This window comes from Crinia signifera, chromosome 5 (assembly GCF_055691185.1).
Source record: "Crinia signifera chromosome 5, ASM5569118v1, whole genome shotgun sequence".
Lineage (NCBI taxonomy): Eukaryota > Metazoa > Chordata > Amphibia > Anura > Myobatrachidae > Crinia > Crinia signifera.
In genome coordinates, this window is record NC_139221.1 from 85,157,649 (window position 1) to 85,176,662 (window position 19,014).

General features: G+C 43.5%; 1 protein-coding gene across 4 annotated transcripts in view; it reads right to left on the reverse strand.

Annotated features, from left to right (window-relative positions):
• The window catches only part of DLGAP1 (DLG associated protein 1), a 519,677-nt gene extending 503,975 nt beyond the window's left edge, over positions 1 to 15,702 (reverse strand). For 3 of the 4 annotated variants that reach the window (XM_083187577.1, XM_083187573.1, XM_083187574.1), the window contains exon 1: positions 15,433 to 15,701. The gene's annotated coding sequence lies outside the window, so the exon portion shown is untranslated. Of the gene's footprint in view, positions 1 to 15,432 lie in introns of all 4 variants that reach the window. The other variant, XM_083187578.1, reaches the window with a different exon arrangement.
• Between the last annotated feature and the right edge of the window lie 3,312 nt (positions 15,703 to 19,014).

Below are 19,014 nucleotides of genomic sequence, written 5' to 3' on the forward strand. Positions count from 1 at the left end.
GATGTGACTTTGAGGGACTTGTATGTGAGACACCCCCATAAATGATGCCATTTCAAAAACTGCACCCCTCACAGTATTCAAAACAGCATTTTGGAAGTTTGTTAACCCTTTAGGTGTTTCACAGGAATTAAAACAAAGTGTAGGTGAAATTTCAAAATTTCATTTTTTTTGTAGATTTGCAATTTTAATACATTTTTCTAAGGAACACAGTACATTTTACTAGAGAAATGTGACTAAAAATTGATTCCCCCAATTCTTTTGTTTTCATAAATATCCTATATGTGGCCCTAGTGTGCACGTTGACCAAACCACAGGCTTCATAATAGAAGGAGCACCTACTTGATTTTGGAGCCTCCTTTTTATGAGATTATTTTTTAGGCACCATGTAGGTTTCTAGGCACCATAAGATGCTAAAAGTTAGGAACCTCCCCCACAAGAGAACCCATTTTGCAAACTACACCCTTCAGGGAATTCATCTAGGGGTATAGTGTACATTTCAAACCCCCAGGGGTTTCACCAATTTTGATACAACTGGGCTGTGAAAATGAAAAAATTTAATTTTTCATTTTCACAGCTCAGTTGTATCAAAATTGGTGAAACCCCTGGGGGTTTGAAATGTACACTATACCCCTAGATGAATTCCCTAAAGGGTGTAGTTTGCAAAATGGGGTCACTTGTGGGGGGGTTCCACTGTATGGGTGCTTCAGGGGTCATTCAACCAGAATCTGTGCTGCAAAATCCAAAAATCACTCCTTCCCTTCTGAGTCCTGCCATGCACCCAAATGGTATTTTTTGGTCACATGTGAGGCATTGCCGTACTCGGGAGAAATTGGGGCACAGATTTTGGGGTGCTTTGTCTCCTTCATTCCTTGTGAAAATGAAAAATTTGGAGCCAGAACTGCATTTTTGTGTAAAAAATTTAATTTTTCATTTTCACAGCTCAGTTGTATCAAAATTGGTGAAACCCCTGGGGGTTTGAAATGTACACTATACCCCTAGATGAATTCCCTGAGGGGTGTAGTTTGCAAAATGGGGTCACTTGTGGGGGGCTTCCACTGTATTGGTGCTTTGGGGGTCTTGCTAATGCGACATAGCACCCACCAAAATTCCACCAGAATCTGAGCTGCAAAATACAAAAATCACTCCTTCCCTTCTGAGTCCTGCCATGCACCCAAATGGTATTTTTTGGTCACATGTGAGGCATTGCCGTACTCGGGAGAAATTGGGGCACAGATTTTGGGGTGCTTTGTCTCCTTCATTCCTTGTGAAAATGAAAAATTTGGAGCCAGAACTGCATTTTTGTGTAAAAAATTTAATTTTTCATTTTCACAGCTCAGTTGTATCAAAATTGGTGAAACCCCTGGGGGTTTGAAATGTACACTATACCCCTTGTTGAATTCCCTGAAGGGTGTAGTTTGCAAAATGGGGTCACTTGTGGGGGGGGTTCCACTGTATGGGTGCTTCAGGGGTCATTCAACCAGAATCTGTGCTGCAAAATCCAAATATCACTCCTTCCCTTCTGAGTCCTGCCATGCACCCAACTGATATTTTTTGGTCACATGTGAGGCATTGCCATACTCGGGAGAAATTGGGGCACAGATTTTGGGGTGCTTTGTCTCCTTCATTCCTTGTGAAAATGAAAAATTTTGAGCCAGAACTGCATTTTTGTGTAAAAAAATGTAATTTTTTACACAAAAATGCATTTCTGGCTCAAAATTTTTCATTTTCACAAGGAATGAAGGAGACAAAGCACCCCAAAATCTGTGCCCCAATTTCTCCCGAGTACGGCAATGCCTCACATGTGACCAAAAAATACCATTTGGGTGCATGGCAGGACTCAGAAGGGAAGGAGTGATATTTGGTGGTGGAATGAATGGTGGGTGCTATGTCGCATTAGCAAGACCCCCGAAGCACCAATACAGTGGAACCCCCCCACATGTGACCCCATTTTGGTCACCAGCTTTGGGAGGGGGGCTGGCGCTGCGGCTGGTGGGGGGTTGGGAGGGGTGCTGGCGCTGCGGCAGCCGGGTGGGTGGGAGGGAGGGGGGGCTGCCGGGTGGGATGGGGGGGGCTGGCGATCGGTGGTGATCGGTGCTGTACTTAACAGCACCGATCACCACCGATCACTTTGTTACCGAGCGGCTTAGCCGCCGGTAACACAGAAAACGCTGTGATTGGCTGTTCACATTTGAACAGCCAATCGCAGCGATCGCCGCGAGGGGGGATGTCTGCTGTCAGGGACAGCAGACATCTCCAAACTGTCACCGCGTCTATAGACGCGGTGACAGTTTAAAACCATGACGTATATATACGTCTTCGGTCGGGAAGTACCTCCCGACCATGACGTATATATACGTCATATGTCGGGAATATCTTTCTATTTATATATATATATATATATATATATATATATATATATATATATATATATACACACACACACACACACACACACACACACACACACACACACACACACATATATATATATACAGTATATATGTGTATATATATATATATATATATATATATATACACATATATATACACACATATATATATATATATATATATATATATATATGTGTGTGTGTGTGTATATATATATATATATATATATTTATTCAGTACATATATTTTTAATTTTACTAATATTTAACTTTTTTTGCAGCTTGATGCTGCTGCTGCTGCTGCGGGGGGGAGGGGGGAGGAGGGCAGCGCTGCGTGCGCTCCTGACACTGCCGGGGGAGCCGGGGGAGCTGCTGCTGCTGCCGGGTGAGTGCCCGGCGGGTGCGAGGGGGGGGCTGCACATCGGTGGTGATCGGTGCTGTACTTGACAGCACCGATCACCACCGATCCCTGTGTTACCGAGCGGCTTAGCCGCCGGTAACACAGGAAACGCTGTGAATGGCTGTTCAGATTTGAACAGCCAATCACAGCGATCGCCGACCGGGGGGGGGCACCCCTGCCCCCCCTGGGCGGCGAGGGGGGATGTCTGCTGTCAGGGACAGCAGACATCACCTAACTGTCACTGCGTCTATAGACGCAGTGACAGTTTAAAGCCATGACGTACATGTACGTCAAATGTCGGGAAGTACTTCCCGACCATGACGTACATGTACGTCAAATGTCGGGAAGGGGTTAAGTATATAAAATGCAATTGACATACAGTATATGTTAAAAAATAAGATATTGGGACTTTCTGGTCAGCAAAGAGCATATTTTGTAAGAACACATCATATAATTAATTTTTTTTTTTTAAAGATCTTTAATGATGTGTATGACTGTGGGACCTATAAGTGGAATTACTTATATATAGTATATTGTTATAGCCTTTCTTACTTTATAACAATCGATAATCTTTTTTTTAAAGTTTACGACTACTGTTCTTATATGGGCACATGGCTGTTGTGAGGCGATACATGATCCTGGCAGTATGTAAGGGTCATGGGGCCAGATTCTCTAAGCTTCAAAAGTGATAAAACGGAGAGTGAAAAGCAGCCAGCCAATCAGCTCCTACCTGTCATGTCACAGGCTATGTTTGAAAAATATCAGGCAGGAGCTGATTGGCTGGCTGTTTATCACCCTCTATTTTATCACTTTTAAAGCTTAGAGAATCTGGCCATAGTATTTAATTAACTAAGGATTTTTTCCCCTCCCAGCTTATTTAGTGACTAACATGTCAATACATTTTTGAGAACTAAAAAGATGTACTAAGCGAAAAAAGTGATAAAATAGAGAGTGATAAACCACCAGCCAATCAGCTCGTAACTGCCATGTCACAGACTGTGTTTGAAAAATGACAAGTAGGAGCTGATTGGTTGTTTGTTTACCACTCTCTATTTTATCACCTTTCAAGGCTTAGTACATCACGCCCAAGGAGATTAATGGGCTAGCTGCATACCTCACAACTTTTATGCAGTTGAAAACGGGACACTCGCATGCCCAAAAAGAGGGCATGGCCCACGAAAAGGTGGCGTGGCCTCGCAGGATGATGTTTTCAGTCCACGCCCCCATATTCCACCTGTCTGTAATGCTGAACATGTATAAGGGCAGCACATTTGTTCAACCAGAGCTGTGCAAACTGAATTGATCACTATCCTCTGAGGGGGCTCACCCAGTTTGGCAATTTAAGACCAAGAGGGATTAGGATTAATGTTGTGGAGGGTGTCTTCAGTCAAACCAGCGTTGACTATAGAGTTCCTTGTTTACCTACATTAATAAACTCTTAAATACATGATTGAGATAACGGATTTGTTGCGTTTGGGCAACTTTTTCACCTGTACTGCTTAGAAGGATTTATACATCTCGTCCTTAGACACTGTAAGCCTGTATGACTTTATAATAAAATGAATATGGATTAATAAGGATAAAAAGGATTTTGCTTTCCTAAATGTATAAAGGCTTCTAAATTGTTGGAAATAAATCATATTCAATATGTGCTCCCTTTATGCGTTTTCTGCAGTTGCTTTTCTTATCACATCTGGAGGTCTAGAGGGAGACAGCTACAGTATTGTTATTATGTTTCTGAAATATTTAGGCTTCAATTCAATTCAATTAAATTTCATTACATTTTCCGAAATCGCACCATATCGCACTTTTTAAAATCGCATTTTGTTTGCCCCAAATTCGCATATTTAAAGAGATGCGAATTTGCGGCAAAGAAGTGCGATATGGTGCGATTTGTAGTCATGAAAATGTGCGTATTTGAGAACATGTGTGATTTTTGGGTACTTGTTTCCTAGCACGGCGCCCATGATTTTGATTGAAGTGCATCTTATGCAATTGCATCGCATGCAATATAACGGCATGCAATGATTGTACAAGCACCTTAATGGGTGCTTACAATGTTAAATGCACCCCCATTGTCAACGCCACCCCCACTATCAACACCAACCCAAAGCGTGGCGAGCGCAGCAGTACGTGTCCTCCGACCTTTTCATACCACCACTATCCACGTTGGCGTGGAGTTGATTTTAGATAGTGTGGCAAGCTCAGCGAGCCACCGAGCCCGAAGCGTGGCGAGTGCAGCGAGCCTCGTGAGGGGACACGGATTACTTTACATGTATTCCGCATCCCCTCGCCACGCTTCGGGCTCGTATTCCGCATCCGCTCGCCACGCTTCGGGCTCGGTGGCTCGCTGTGCTCGCCACACTATCTAAAATCAACTCCACACTGACGTGGATAGTGGGGGTATGAAAAGGTTGGAGGACGCGTACCGCCACCCGTCGCGGGCTCCCTGCGCTCGCCACGCTTCGGATTGGTGTTGATAGTGGGGGTGGCATTGTACAATTAAAAATCGCATCGCATGCCATTTGCTGGCATGCAGTGCTATGCGATATTTCACTGTACAAGCACTCCTGTTAATTTAACGGGAAGATTGCATCGCACACCACTAAATACGGTATGCGATGGGTGCCGTGCTAGGAAACAAGTATCGATTTTTGTGTTAAAAAATAAAAAAAATGGAGTGGGGTCCCCCCTCCTGAGCATAACCAGCCCCGGGCCCAGCCAATCATGGAGCTATGCGTCTCCATGGAGATGCATAGCTCAGCCCTGATTGGCTGAAAGAGTCTCCATGGAGATGCATAGAGTCAACCATGCTAACAGCTTGTATTGCACTGTGACAGCATTATACAAGCTGTCAGCAGGGATGGAGGCAGCCGGCTCACCCCGCTGTCAGTGCGGGGTGAGTCTGCAGAAGTCAGAACAGAGTCAGATTGTTGTAAGTGTAGTTGTAAAACTAATGTGTGTAAAATGCAATGTTTTTTTGGGGTGATTTTACCGTATCAGGCCGGCGTCCACAGCCCACGGACTCCAGTAACAGCCCCGGCTTCATCCCTGGACCGGTGATGCCTGGGGGGACCTCTTTATTGGGGGGGTCCCCACTCCCCCTTGGTACCCCGTCCAGGCCTGACCAGCCAGGGTGAGCATGATACGGCATCGGCAAGGAACCTTATGTAAAAAGTGTCCCCTGGCTGTGGCATGACACCGCGGGCTGTTGGAGCCCGGTGCTGGTTCCAAAATATGGGGTACCCCCAGATTTTTTTTGTCCCCTGTATTTTTGGAACCAGAACCGGTCCAAGAGTCCGTGGCTGGTTTCAGAAATACGGGGGACCCCTACGCTTTTTGTCCCCCGTATTTTTTGCGTTTTAGTAACGTTTTCTTGAAATCGCATCTCATTAAATTTGCGAATTGTATACTTTATAAAGGGAAAACATTTGGATGCGAATTGAAGTGTTACTAAACATTGTCAGCTCAGAATGTGTGAATTTGCGGCAAAAAGTAAAAATTTTTCCCCGCAAATGTGCGATTTTTGGAAAACGGGTAAAAATGGCAGTTTTTGCAAAAAAATCGCCCCCCCCAAAAAATGGCATCCTATTAAATGTCACCCATTATCTTATGCCCCTGGTGTATCATGGGTGCAGTGTGTGCTATGCACATGGGCCCCAGGGGGCCAACACCATACACACTGCACCTGTTCTTTCAATAATTGCCTACGGAGTCCAACATCAGCAACAGCAGTGCTGCAGAAACCACAGAGAAAATGTGATGATGGCCATTTTCCAAACATTTCACACATACTCAGGAGGAAAATCACTGGTAAAATGGCACGGCTTCCGTTTCCCTGAAGACCTGCACATGCACACTAGACTCTGGGATAGCGCTAGGGTTGCCTAATGACTCTAGTGCCCAAATTCTGTTGCCCTGCCACCTATAGAGGAAAGAGACTTACACAAGCCTTCTCCTCTCTTGATGCACCCATGAGCTTATGGTTTATTGTGTTTAATAAATACAATACAAAATTATACTCATTTAAAATCAGGTACAAATGAAGCAGACTTTATTGAACTTTACAGTTTTGGTATCTTGCTCAAATGTGTTTGCTACCCCATAGTATAGTGAGCACTTGCAGATATATTGGGTGCAGATCGGGACCGGTGAAGGTTACAGTTACTGGCGTTTACATGACATGTCATTGGCAATCCGCCTCCATCAACCACCATTGTTATGTTTTTACTCTAAGGTGCATGCAAAATAGTTGTCTGGTATTTGAGGGCTGTGGGACAGATGTACTAAACCCTGGAGAGAGAGAGATAAAGTGGAGAGAGATAAATTAATAATCAACCATCTCCTAATACTCATCTTTCAACCAAAGCATGTAACATGGCAGTTAAAAGCTTACTGGCTGGTATTTTAGCTCTTTCCTCTTTCTCTTTCTCCAAGTCTTAGCACATCTACCCCTGTATGCAAAAGCCATCATCGTATTTAGGGCGGTATTCAATCCCGGCCGCAATTTCGGCCTTCGGAATTAGTGGCTGACGGCTATTTAATGCTGGTGTTTCCGACAGCATGGAAGGCAGATTCCAACAAAACAGAGTCAGGTCTGTTTTGATGGAAATGGCCACGAATTGTCAAATTAATTTTTCGCCGACATTTCCACTTTCTGACACTCGACAGTTGAAACACAGTCAAGCTGAGCGAAAACAGCCCAGGATTCCGACTGCCGGGACATAATGACAGTCGGAATCCCAGATGGAATACCCCCAAAATCAGCATTCAAAGATGATATCCATAAATGTATTTGCCCGGCTAGCAGTGTAACATGGTTTGTCCACATGCATCATTGCTCCTTATTCCTTTTGCTTTGCTCCTAACTCTAAATTAGACATACTAACTTATAGAGTACATTTGATATATATGAATGGATCCTCATTTTGTTTAGTAGAGAGCTCTGCGGCATGTACAGTATATGATTCTGTAGAAGCTCATTATTATAGTATGAGAGAGGTTTAGCAAACCATAGTCAATTCACAGTAAAATTCCACTTTCGTGTTACTCTCTCAGCCCTATTCTGTTCACTTAAATCGGGTACAATCAGTGCTATTTTTCAGCAGGAACCAGCAGGAACTCAGTTCCTGAACCTCTAATTAAATATGATATCATCAGGAACTGAAAATCTACTTTCCATAAGATAAGTTGCATTTTAAAGTCACCTGTGAGTGCCTGGACCTATTTTTCTAGAAAAATAGTACTGGGTACAATTATACATTTAACACACACACACACACACACACACACACACACACACACACCCCACACTGATGGCTGGACAATTAAGATATGGAATAGGAGAGGGGGGGTTTGGGTCAGTCGCACAAGATATGAATAGAAATAGGTCGGACCCCTATAATGTACAATCTACAACTAGGTTGAGAGACAGGGGTATGCTACCTAGGGACATGGGCATAGGAACATGTATACGGAAAGAAAAGATATGTCCTTAGTTAGGTGCACCTTAGAGAATACAATAAAATTTAACCTTTATTACATCTTAATTAAAAGGCTGCGAAAATTGTTAAAAAATAACATACAACATAAATGGATGGGGTTCACACAATTTAAAACTTGAGGTGGCAGGCAGAAACTGCTGTTTAAATAGAGAATTTTAATGCATGTGTGTCCTTGTCAACGAGGTGTGGACTTCCTTATCGTGGTAAATCCACACTCTGGTTGTATAGTGTGTAGGTACCCAAAGGCAGTGCAATTAGCGCAGGTCCACTGGACTTTCTGCGGTGTTGCCACACGCTCTATATGGGTACCACTCTAAGAGTGGGTGAAAAACCTCTTATAACTCCTAGTTCTTTGTATGGTCCTGTCGCAAGTGTCGACACTGTGCCCGTCGACTAAGCTCCTGTGTAGATAACACACCGATAGCTATGCGCTTTGTAGATAAATTGCGCATGTAGTATATGGTCCCCACTCATTAACCTGGATACCCCTCTGTTCACAATCTCTATGGGGGAATGAATTACCAGGAAGGACCAATGGTGCGTTCTGAGGTGTGTGGTGGAAATATCACCCTCAAAATAGCACTGTTGCACATAGGCACATGGGTGCAGGTCTGATATAAGGTCCTCACTAATTGACCTGGATGCTCCTCTATTCACAATCTCTATGGGGGAATTAATTACCAGGGAGGACCAGGGTGCATTTTTGAGGTGTATGGTGGAAATAACACTCTCAAAGTATAAGTGTTGCACAATGGCACACGGGCACAAGTCTCAAACTAGGTTCAGGATCGACAACATACAGCGGACATACACATCAATCAAAATGCATTATATGAAAAATAATAAACAGCTGTCTGCCTGCACACCGCTAGCCGGCACGCGCTTCACAGTACAGCTTCCTCAGGGCCAACCAGACTCTGCCTAAGTGTGGATTTATATAGCATAATGGTAATTTCAGTGTCCAATCGGAGCGTTGTGTCTAACTAAGGACATATCTTTTCTTTCCGTATACAATTAAAATATGGATCTGACAACTGCAGTCGCTGAAAGTTGTGTCTTTAACACCTGACCCTAGAAAATACTAAATATTAAAATCATGTTGCACTGTATGCAGTGCTATTTTTCAGTCGGAACCATCAGTTCCTGAACCCTAATTAAATATGACATATGAAATATTAAATGTACTTTCCATAAAGAAGTTTTACTTTAAATTTAAAGTCGCCTGGAGAATGCTGAGTCACAACTTTCAGGAGGTATTGGGGACTTGGAGATCAGAGATCAGGAGCCGGAGCAATCCATTGACAAAAATAAAAAACTGTACACCAAACGTTTGGAGCTGGAGCAGGGACTGGCTGCTGGAAGGCTGGTATCTCTGGTTCTGGGCATGACAGAGACAAGCTGCTAGTGTCCACAGAAAGGGGAGAGCCCCAGCTTTTAGAATATACTCTCAAAAAAACTCTAAGTTAGAGAGAACCTGAGAAATATGACTGGGAATTGCAATCAACAGGTCGGAGGTGGTCTGCTGCTTTGAAGTTGGATATCTCCAGTTCCCCAGGGCCGAATTTCAAAAGTCTGGTATCCCTGGAAAAAAGGGATCATCAGCTATGAGCAGAGGGCCCTTATACATCTGGGGTCCCTGGGCAAGTGCCCATTAAGCCCATACGAAAAGACGGCCCTGGGTCAGCATCGAATGATGTGGAACAAGCACGCATACGTAAGTTGCTCTGAGGCAACCTTACATAAGAGCGCACCCATGGGAAGAAATGGGTGTCAAGAGATTATCATGAGAACGTCCTGCATTCTCATGGAAAGAGCCATGACATGTTGGGCATACCCATATAGTAATGGGGCTGCCCGCTGCCCCACGCCTCGCCTGCTGTCCTGGGTGCATGCACCCATCGATCCCAATATTTGCATTGGGTCATACACCCGGCACATGCGCACAGCCCCCAGAATACCCCCCAAAGCAGGTACATATTTATATACTTAATAAAAAGCTAATATTTACCCTGCTTTCTGATTAAGGCGAATGACAGCTGCTCCTCGTTATACTGAATATAACTATGGAGTACAATAAAATTCTCTGTGTAGAATTGGTATTAACCATCTGTTTGGTGGGATATTAATAGAAAAATAAAGTGCTCACAACATGCGGCATATACATCTGATACACCTTTTCTTTAACTGCTGTTCATGGTCACGTAACACCATTCATCTTAACCCACATATTCACATTTCTTCTAGTTCTATCTTTTATCGCTTTCTATATATCATTTCTACCAAGGATTGGAAAATAAGGATTTGTAAAAAACAAACAAACGACAAAACGCTGTTTAATGGCTGTGGTACTGTGTGTTAACATAAGAATAAATGATACTTCTACACATACTTGCACATGTGTATTTCTACAGGTCTTTAGCTGGGTTGGGATCATTTGGTCTACAGCATGTTGGTCGACAAGTATTAGGTCAACATAGGGAAAGGTCAACATGGGTCTAGATCGACATGGGACAAGGTCAACATGGGTCATGGCTTTAGGTCGACAGGTCATTAAGTTGAAACAAGCATTAGGTCGAGAGTGTCTAGGTCAACAGTCAAAAGGTCGACATGGGGTTTGTCACTGTTTTTTAACCTGAATGTCGACACAGTTCACATGGACACAGTTTCAAGTGCACCGCATCCCCACGCAATGCTTCAGGCACAGTGCGTTGCTGCGCTGGGCACACTATTTTATTCCCCCAACACACCCTAGTGGATGGTAGGGCATGAAATACCGCCTGTCGGGTCAAAAAACAGTGAAAAACCCCATGTTGACATTTTGAATGTCGACCTAAACACTGTCGACCTAATACTTGTGTCGACCTAATAACTTGTTGACCTAAAGCCATGTCGACCTAAACCCATGTCGACCTATCCCCATTTCGACCTAGTGGTGTCGACCTAATGCTTGTGGACCATCATGCTGTAGACCAAATGACCGTATCCCCTTTAGCTAAGGTAACAAGTATAGTCCAAAATTGCTCACCCAGCAAAGTCATTTCCTGCCTCTAATGTGGTTTCTCTGGAAATTGGACTGTTTAATGTTGATCAAATCTGTGGTAGTTTTAGCTGCCTTCCTTCTTAATATACAGTATGGTGGCCACTGCAGAGTGGCATTTGGGAGCCCCGCGCTGAACCCCCACCCCCGCCCCAACCGAGGTTCTACTCGGCGGCAGCGGGGGTGGGGGTCCCCCATACTCAATGGTGGTGCCCACATCAAGCTCCCACTGCCCGACTTGGTTGGCGGAACCTGCTTCAACCCCCACTGCTGGGACGTGACGACCGCCGCATCCCCCCCCCCCCGTTAGCAGGTGGGGCTCTGTGGTGTGTCGCATCGGCCCCGGGTGTCACAAGATTACATAAGAACACAAGAGGTTAGTGCAGTGGTTCCCAAACTGTGTGCCTAGGCACCATGGGGTGCCTCAGGACACTCGCAGGGGTGCCTTGGGTTGGTGGACCAAGATCAATTCATATTATTTATGGCCAATGTACCAGGCAAAACCAGTGCTTGTGGCTGCCATTCATAATATATGTGGACAAACAGAAGCAAATCCTGCCCCTCACCACATAACTGTGACATACAGATGTGTCCACATACATCTTGGCTTTTTTTCTCAATTTGTCACATCATGTAAAACACAGCTTAGCTGTTTTTCCAAATGTAGCAAGTGGGTGGATTCTGAAAATTGTTTGCAGCAGTAGAATTTGTATAAAGTAATAGATTAGAGGTGGAAATTTTTATAAAAATCACAAAGCGTGACTTTTGCAGAGTCCAAGGTGTGCCAAATTGTGCCAAACATGGTGCAGTAAGAAGCATTTGGCCTAAGGCTGCCTTGAAAATATTTTGATGTTCTAAGGTGCCGTGATTCAAAAAAGTTTGGGAACCACTGGGTTAGTGTATATTATTAAAGCAGAAGGCAGCACATTGTCACTGGTGAAAAGAATTTTATGTTACAATGTTTCCATTTCTGTCTAGGGGAACCAGAAGATTTTGTGAGCCCTATTATCTAAGCCTAACTAATGATATTACAAAATAAGGTGCCAACAAATATTTTGGCTTACAATATTTATGTGTTATTATTCTATAATGTCTATTAATTACAGACATATTAGCTTGAAGGGTTTGAAGGACAGGCAAGTATCCCTGCAATTTACACTTCACTATGCTAAAACAATTGTAAGCACAAAACTTGATTTGATGTGACCAAGCATAGAACACTATATTATAAATAATATTTGCTTTTATACGTGCCCACACACATATGCACTGTATACTGTATGCATAGGCTCTTCACTGTAATCAAGACAGCAGATTACATGTCCTGTATATACTACACCAGTGATGGCTAACCTTGACACTCCAGCTGTTGTTGAACTACACATCCCAGCATGCCCTGCATCAGTTTTACTATTTGCCCTTGCTCAAACTGATGCAGGGCATGCTGGGATGTGTAGTTCAGCAACAGCTGGAGTGTCAAGGTTAGCCATCACTGTACTACACTATTCGTGTAAATCGATATTCAATCGCTAAGATTAAGAGCATTTTTTTGTCATACTATATATACATATTTTATAGATAGACAGATAAATAGATAGATAGATAGATAGATAGATAGATACACAAACACACTACTACTTTGGTAGTGGTAGGCTTTCAGCCTTATGTTATGTTTCATTGCCGTTTTGGAGATATTTTAGTAGATTGTACATTAATTACATCTATTATTTAGCATGGAATTATTATTTATACCAAACAGAATGCTTCATATTGCTTCTAAAATATTGTAAAGAGAAATTATGATCACAATGTATTTTTTTTTTAATAGACAAATCATTATTAAACCAAAATAAATGTAGAAGAATGATTTACTGCATCATTTTCTTATTAGAACCCACTTCAGATTGTCTGAATGGTCAGCTTCTTAAAATGTAAATGCTAAACTAAAGATACAGTTTCCCTAAGACCTGCAGTGTGTGACCTTGTGTCAGTGTCCTAACTTCGGTGCAGCTAAAGTTCTAGATAACCATTACAGCATGTTGGGTTATTTATACTGCTTTATTGTTATTAACCCTTTGAGTGCCAACATCTGCTAATAATGCCAGTGTCGCTCACATTTGTCATATAAATTCAAATAAAAAATGTTGTGCAATAAAAGATTATATTTCCTATATAAGGTAAACATTCCCTTGGCCCTCAAAGGGTTAACAGCCTTTTCTGCTGCAACATTATTTTCGCGTTCCCTTTCATTTTGACTCATTGCATTAAAAAATGTAGCATATGGGCCATATATAATGGAGCACTACATTAATGTTATATGTATGTTGAGCTTCTCAAATAAACTGAATAAAGAAGAAATGATATAGTTAACAGCACTACTTCAATCCAGAGATAATGCTAGGGTAAAGTTGACCTATTTTCACTTGCATTGCAGTTGTTCTGATTATAATTTAGAATTAAAAAATATTAGCCCAATGTTAGTCATCTTGTAATTGTATGTACAGTTATTTTGTTTCACTTGTATTTGTTGTTTCACTATCTTGTTAAGAAGGATCCTATAAGGATGATATATTTGAAGAAGACAACTCAGCTAATTATTTGATGCACATGCTTTAAACTCAGGACCTACAGCACAAAATGTTGGGTATTGTCAGTCTGGTTCATCCAACCTCTCGTGTTTGATAACTTCTCCCAGTGATCTCTACTGCCACACACAGTTTACAATCGGTATAGCCCCACAAACAACTTCTTGAAGTGTGTTGAAACATCACCAATCTTTTCATTCAAATATGTTTATGAAATAAATTAATTTAGCTTCGTGATTTATTATAGCTTTTTATTCTAGTCTGTGCATTTATTTCCAGCTACACGCGCAACATACAGACTGATCCTTGCAGCAGATAAATAGATAGAAGAGTTGTACTGTAGATCTAGTGCTAAATCTCTTCTGGCTTCATCTTTACAAACAGCAGGTACAGTACTGTAGGTATTACTTATCTTTAATAATGAAAATAGTGATGAGAAAGTTAGTAGCCTACAACAATAAAATATCTTGCTATACTATACCTCAATCAAAGTAACTTTAAACCTCTTATAGGTCAGGCATATGGAACCCTAATGAAAACATGAAATAAAAGAAGAAACCCTGGTTGTCACAATGATTGAAATACCCAACTTTAAAATGACAGACACAAATGAATCTGAGTATCTTCCTGCCCTACAGTTAAACATCTTTTTGGGTCAACTCCTTAGAAGTTGACATTATCCTGTAGCTATACATACGCATACATACAGAGAAATGCATGCCTGCAGCACCCAAGCCCAATATCACTGGTTCTGTGGGGATAGCATTGTACAGCATGCCCACAGTTAACCAGTAAAATACAAAAGCTTATTTGAATAGGTCAATCGTTAAAATACTTTATACTGGATTTGCATGCAACTTCCCATTCCTGGTGTCTCTGCAGCCACTTACTTCAGACACAAGAAGGAACTGTAGCTGCAATAATGACATGTGGCATCACACTGCAGAGCAGATATTCCCAATGTACAAACTCTGCTATCTGTACTTCCTACAGCTTCCTACAGCTTTGTGTACAAGTCATCCCCAGCGTTCTGTGTTATAACACAATACACTATTCACATAGGCACATAGGCAAGCCAGAGATCTCACATAGCTAGTTCACAATAAATGCAAGAGCCATACCAATTCCATGTTGACACTGTAAGAATAAGGACAAAATACAAAACATGTGAACGCTACTACAGTGAGACATTATATGTTGAAGCCCCCTTTTTGTACAGGCAACAGCAAGAGGTGATCAGTGGTGAATAAATGAATTCCTGCACTGTTAAGGTGACCTGTAACTGAACCATCATATAATGAATATTTATTGAATAAGCTCTGTGCATGGACTATGACAGATAACAATGGGACTCCACAATGAGAGTTTCAACCCGGCGTTCTGCATGATCTCCTTATGAATGAGCCAGCAGTGGACAGCGACAGGTGCTGAAAGCTCTGCCTGCATTACAGCGTGAGCATCAGCGGCAAGTCTGGCATCTCCAATTGCAGAGAGGTCTATATGTTGTACATCTTACCTTCCTGACAAAGCCTTTCACTCTCCCAAAAAAAACCAAGCCAATAATCACTGTATGTGCGAAACGACCGGCTAATCCTGCACGGAATGGCTCCTGGAGGTCGGGCTGGCTTTTGCTGTTCTGATTGCAACAATGCGCTGTAGGTTGTAGTGAAAAAAGACGATAAGAAGTCGGCGCAATAGTCCAGGCAGTGAATGGTGATACCGGAGGAGGAGTACGCAGCTGCAGCTCCCTGGGAGAAGGCGCTGCTAGTGGGTCTTTTTATTATTTATTTTGTAATCCTCCACAACATCGCTAGAAGCATCAGCCAATTCCCATGCAACTGAGCCTGCAAATCAGAGCCCTATTGGGTGCCGCAGCCTTGTAAAGCATGACATTATTCAGGCTTACCCTGCAATTAATATTAAGTATTGCTCTATGCTGGGAGCAACCTGTCTTCTGATGCGTACAAAAGTATAGTATATAGAAAAAGCACACGCCACAGATAAAAACCATACACGTATTAAATGCCCATTTATGCATACAAGGTACTGTAAATGCTGCCCACTTATATACACATACACACACACACTTGGACACATATTATATACATATGCATACATAACCTTACTACAGTATATACAACCGGCGCTGGTACGCTCCTTTGGTTACATATAGCTACATATAGCTACAGATGGATCGGGAGATATCTTTGCAGGGGATGGCGGAAGAGTCGCCATCCGCCATCCCCCGCCAGCCACCGTAAAGGGACGCACGCATCTTGTGCGCGCGTCTCTTTATGGCGGCTGGCGGCCCCTTACAACAGGGTTCCTCCCGGGTCCCCGCAGCCTCACCGACGGTCGTCGCCACCTTGCCGCACCCCCCCTCCCCCAACCCTGTCCGTCTCCCTGAAGCGGAGACAGACAGGGTTCAAATCCCCCCGCCGACGGGAAACTGGGACGCACGTGCGTGTGAGACGCATACGCGTTCCAGTCTCTATCACCGGTGCTCGCCAGTGCAAGGGATCTGGCGAGCGCTGGCCAAAGATGTCTCCCGCTCCATCTGTACATGCATGGATACATAATCACACATATATAAAAACCACACAAACATAAAATCACACAACAATACACAAACATACTGGCACAGATATACAGATGGAGCCAGCCTCATCTAGCCATCTCTGGATAGCCATGGTGAGCCATGGCTCACCAAGGCTTATTGTTGTCAGCTGCAATACAATACATAGAACAATACAGTAGAGAATTAGCAGAGTAATCCCATTACTCACTTAATCCAGTAGCGCACGCATGGGGGGTTTCTGAGTACCCAGAAACCCCCCCAGGAGTCTAAGAACATTAGGCTGAAAGCTGAGGGTCCCCTCTTTCCATAGGTACAAGAATTTTAAAAATCGGCCCTTGGGAACCGGAGATATCTGACTTCAAAGCAGTGGTCCCCATCCAAGCCTGTTAATTGTTATTCCCAGTCAGATATTTCAGGTTCTTTCTGACTTTGAGTTTTTCTGAGGGTATATTCCAAAAGCTGGGACTCTCCCCCTTTGAGGAACACTAGTAGCTTGTATCTACTGTTCCCAGAACCAGAGATATCAGCCTTCGAGCAGCTGGTTACTGCTCCAGCTCCATACACCTGGTATGTAGTTTTATATGCTCATTGGAAGATTTCTCTGCCTCCTGAAATCTGATCCCCTAGTCCCTAATAGCATTTGGTAGGTGGGATTCTCTAGTTTCTAATTCCATTAAAATCTATTTCCGGAAACTGGAGATATCTGCAGTCAACCAAACTGTCCTCCCAGCAGAAAATTATGAATAATAAGCCCACTCCACTATACACCCCTCCTCTACGTATTAAAAATCCTCTACCACCCTGGAAGTTATGTGTCAGGGACCCTTCATTCAGCCCAATGCCACCTTCTCCCACCCCATCTCCCACCATCTGTGCAGTAAAAGGGTAATTAGTGGAAATTACTGATCCAGGCCCTACACGCTGAGCGGTTGATATAATACCCCCTACCACCCGGGGGACATAAAAGCTTCCCCCACCCCTACCACTGTAGGATCGGTAGGGGCGCCAATACATTGCTATGCCCAGGGGTCTGCACTGATGTTGACGCCCCTGTATGTATATGTATGTATGTATATGTAAGTATATATTTGTATGTACAGTATATGTGTATATATATATATATATATATATATGTATGTGTGTGTATATATATTTTTTTTATTATTATTATTTATATACATTTGGTCTATCTATAATACTTTAACTGACCCGGCATATACTGGGTCACCTAAGGGTCCATCGTGCTTTGCTCCGCCCCTCTGGAAACCCCCTTCTGAAAATCCTGCGTTTGCCCCTGTAATCCTATTAAAGGGCTAGATGAGGATGGCTCTATCTGTATACACAGTCTCACATACAGTCAAAGCTACAACAGGCACACACGCACACACACTAACACACCACTGTATGTATGTATGTATGTATGTATGTATGTATGTATGTATGTATGTATGTATGTATCTATCTGTGGCATAACCAGAATTTTTGCACCCACCTGCCAAAAAAGTTTCTGTAACTCCCCCAACACATTTCTTATCATTTTTTTATCTACATGCTCATGACTGGGGGTTTCTTGTTCATTGCCAGGGGGTAAATGCTCGCAAGTATGCCAGCGGCATTTCTGGGTAATGCTACACTTCCCTGACAGATGCTAGAGGTCCAGAAGGATCAATTTCCTCCAAAACATCAACCATTTTTGGAGGGTTATTTCTAGCAGATTTCCATGAGGCGGCCAAACCGCATGGAATATACATAGACCCCCAAGCCACTACTTGGACTGTGGTGGCATTGTTACACCACTGCTATCTACAGGGCCGGTGCAAGGCACCGGAGCGCCCCAGGCGAGTCGGGCTGGGGGCGCCCCGGTGCCGGGGGGGGGGGGGGGGGGCGGGGGGGGGGGTACCTTTCGTTCGGCGCTCTCTGTAATCAAACCTGGCGGCGGAGGCAGCGGGGGTCCCTGCAGTCTATTAAAAAGCACGAGCGCTATCCGCCGGGCTATGCGGAAGCGCTTCTAGTGTGAAAACACTGGCAGCACGCTGATTGGCTGCCAGAGTTTTCACAATAGAAGCGCTTCCGCATAGCCCGGCGGATAGCGCTCGTGCTTTTTAATAGACTGCAGGGACCCCCGCTGCCTCCGCCGCCAGGTTTAAATAGACAGGTACAGGTACCCGGGCGGCATTTTCCGCCCTCCAGTGGCCGGCGCCCTAGGCAAATGCCTAGGTTTGCCTAGTGGTGGCGCCGGCCCTGGCTATCTAGCTGCAGAAACAGGCATAATCTGGAACTCCGCTGACACTAACTATGCTGCTCTAGTGCCCCTGTAAATGTTTAGAGTTACAGGATGAAGAACGGCAGCGCACACTGAGAGTTTCAAAAGCTTGACTAAGCCTCTGAGTGCTGCTGCCTTTCTTCATCACACACACACACACACACACACACAGTGACCCTTGACATAATGACCCACGCCATCTTGACATAATGCCCATTGGGTAGTGATTCATGCAGGGGTGGGCTTGGTGCTGCCAT